The 3,265-nt window shown below is 41.9% G+C and overlaps 1 non-coding gene across 1 annotated transcript; it reads left to right on the forward strand.

The window, feature by feature from the left end:
• The first annotated feature begins 1,098 nt into the window (after positions 1-1,098).
• LOC126666372 (small nucleolar RNA R71) lies at positions 1,099-1,205 on the forward strand. The gene has a single exon (XR_007637875.1). It is a non-coding gene; the product is annotated as a small nucleolar RNA R71 (small nucleolar RNA).
• The last annotated feature ends 2,060 nt before the right edge of the window (positions 1,206-3,265 follow it).

The following is a 3,265-nucleotide window of genomic DNA, read 5'->3' on the forward strand; positions in this document are numbered from 1 at the left end:
TGAAATTTCTCGTTCCCTTGAGCTTTCCTTAACCGGCTTGGGAATGGAACCGGTGGCACAAACGGTGGCGGCGGCGGTGGCCTCACATAGGGCTCTTCAACCTCGATAACCACTTCCTCACATTCCTTTGGTAGTTCTTGGCTTGAGCTTGCTACATCAACAACCACTTGAGGCTCATCCTCCTCAACAACATGCTTCTTCCCATGGGCTTTCTCAAGGTTTCTCCCGCTTCGGAGCTCTACCGCCTTAACTTGCTCTCTAGGGTTGTTTTCCGTAGTGGATGGCAATCCCCCTTGTTGTCTTCCTTGAAGCGAAATCGCCATTTGAGAAATTTGAGTTTCCAAATGATGGATAGTAGAAGCTTGATTCTTCTCCCTTTGCTCCATTTTCTCTAGCTTCTCTAGCACCTTGGAAAGCACATTTCCCTCATCCGTATTCTTTTGTTGTTGGAATCCCGGAGGGTGTTGAGGTCTACCACCATAGTTGTTTCCTTGCCCTTGATGGTTAGGATAAGGGCCTTGATAAGGACCTTGTTGTTGGGGCCTATTTCCTCCTTGGAAACTAGGACCCGCTTGTTGATTTGCTTGCACATTGCCTTGGCCCTCTTGATTCCTCCATCCGAAGTTAGGATGGTTTCTCCACCCCGGATTATAGGTGTTCGAGTAAGGATCATTCCCTTGGCGTTGACCTCCCACATAATTCACTTGTTCGCTCCAAGTTTGACCCGTGGCATAGCACTCATTACTTCCATGATTGAAATCTCCACAATGCTCACAACCTACTTGAACATATGCAACCGGAGCATTCCGTGGACCCACTTGCTTCTTCAAGGCATCAACTTGACTTTGTAAAGAGGCATTCATGGCTTTCATCGCTTCAAACTCCTTGGATTGGTCAAGTGTCATTAATGCCTTTTGAGCCGGTGGTCTTCTCCTTTCCGAGGACCAAGTGCTACTCACCATAGCCAATTTTTCAATCAACTCATTAGCCTCATCAAGCGTCTTTTGCATCAAAGAACCTCCCGCGGCCGAATCAATGGTAGATCTTGTGATTTCACCCAAACCATTATAAAATATTTGAAGCACATGTTCCCTTACAAGCCGATGATGAGGTACGTGCCTTTGGAGATCCTTGAACCTCTCCCAAGTTTCATAGAGAGACTCTCCCTCATATTGGTAATAATCAATGATGTCCTTTGTCAACTTCGCGGTTCTCCCCATTGGAAAGTACTTGTGAAGGAAAGCTTGAGCAAGATCCCGCCAATTGTGGATAGATGCATTAGGAAGTGATCGAAGCCACAAGCTAGCCTTGTCTCTTAGTGAGAACGGAAACATTCGAAGCTTGATTTGATCGGAGGTGACATTATGGAGCTTGAATGTGTCCAACACTCCCAAGAACTTGGCTATGTGTTCATTCGGATCCTCACTTGGTAACCCAAAGAATTGGCACCGATTCTCTAGGAGTTGAATCGTGCTAGGCTTGATCTCAAAAGTAGCCGCGGTGACCGGCCTTGCAAAGCACCCATAGGTAGCATTATCCACATCCGGGAGGAAGAAATCCCCCAAAGTTTGTCTTTGTGCTTGATGGCCTTGAACTTGAGGGTGATTGTCCCCTTGTTGCTCTTCCTCATAGTTATCATCCCCACGTTCCATGATAACGGGTATACGATTTTCCTTTCTCACACTTCTTTCAAATCTCCCGAGGTTGTCTTGAAACGGTTCTAGTGGAAGATTGGCCCTTCGTGTATTGTGCATACACTATAGTTGATCTCCTACACAAACAACAACAAGCAAACCACGCGTAAATCCGGAAAGAAGCAAAAAACAACAAAAGTGATAAAAAAAAAAAAATAAAGCTAACTCGACCGAACAATAACTAATTTCAATCAATCAATAAACACTCGTCACTCCCCGGCAACGGCGCCAAAAACTTGTTGAGCAAAAAGCACAACTTGTAATAATCCGGAAGTCGGAATCGATCCCACGAGGAGTGAATCTAGAGCGATTGATGAGAATGAATTTTAGTTGCGATTCAATTCGTTTAGCGAAACTCGAATGGTGAAGTTCAAATAAGATTAACACTAAATAGGCACTAAACAATTAAACTAACAATTCAAGTAACTAAAATAAGAACAAGTTTAATCAATAAGTAAAAGATGTCTAGGGGTTGAAATCATTCCTAGGTCATGCATACATGGTAATGGATAAATTGGTATAAAGCAAGGGCCGAGTTGTGCCTAGCGCACCGTTCCCGCTCTCTCGAGCCTCTAAGAACGACAAAATCAATCATCAAGTAATCAATTAATGCCTAACTCACTCTCGTGATACTAAACAAAACCAATTACCCAACATCAATTAATCAACAAACTCAAGGTCACCTAAATCCTAATCCACTCTCGTGGTATTACAATCTAGGCTTATAATTCCAAAGTCTATTCACCTAACCATTTCTCAATGAGTCAAGCAAACACTAAATCATGCATTAGATAGCTAGGCTAACACAAGCATTAGGAACTAGAATTAGAACAAGCATTTAACCAACCACCATACCATTTAACATAACAAGAAGGAAATCATCTCAACCCCCAAACATGGGGGATTAGTTACACATTTCAAGAGCTAAATCAACAAAATGATAAATGGAAGACATGGGTAAAGAGTACTTACAATAAGATGAAAAACCCACAAATAATAATTGTAATAGAAAATAAAACTTGTTCATTCAATGAAGCTTCAAAGATCTCAACAATGGAGGAAAATAAAAATCTGGAAATTCTATTGAAGAAGAAGACTAAAATTAAGAGAAGATTCAAAAGTACAATAATAGAATAAAGTCTAGCAAAATCTTCTATACCTAAAATAGAGATAAGGCCCCTTATATAGTACCAACAAAAGAAGGAAAAAGACAAACATTCATTTACACATGTGTTGGGCCCAAAATAGCAAATAAATAAAGCCTTGTTGCATCTTGAACTAAGATTTCCCCATTCCAGCAAGCCCAAGCTCGAATAGAACTCCTTGGGCTAAATGAGAAGCCCGATTCGAGCTGCCATTTTCTGCTCCAAATCTCGATCTTCAAACCTTCGTAACTCGGTGTAGAACTGTCCGATTAAGTCGATTTTTGAACCGTTGGAAAGCTCAGGACGTCTACTTTAACTTTCATGAAGATCACGAGTTCATTTGAGGCTTCTAGCTAGTCCAAATTGGTCAATTAGTGCCCCGGGGTCAGCTTTTCAGATTTGCAAATGAGCTTCCGCATCGCTTTT

This window comes from Mercurialis annua, linkage group LG1-X (assembly GCF_937616625.2).
Source record: "Mercurialis annua linkage group LG1-X, ddMerAnnu1.2, whole genome shotgun sequence".
Taxonomy (NCBI): Eukaryota; Viridiplantae; Streptophyta; class Magnoliopsida; order Malpighiales; family Euphorbiaceae; genus Mercurialis; species Mercurialis annua.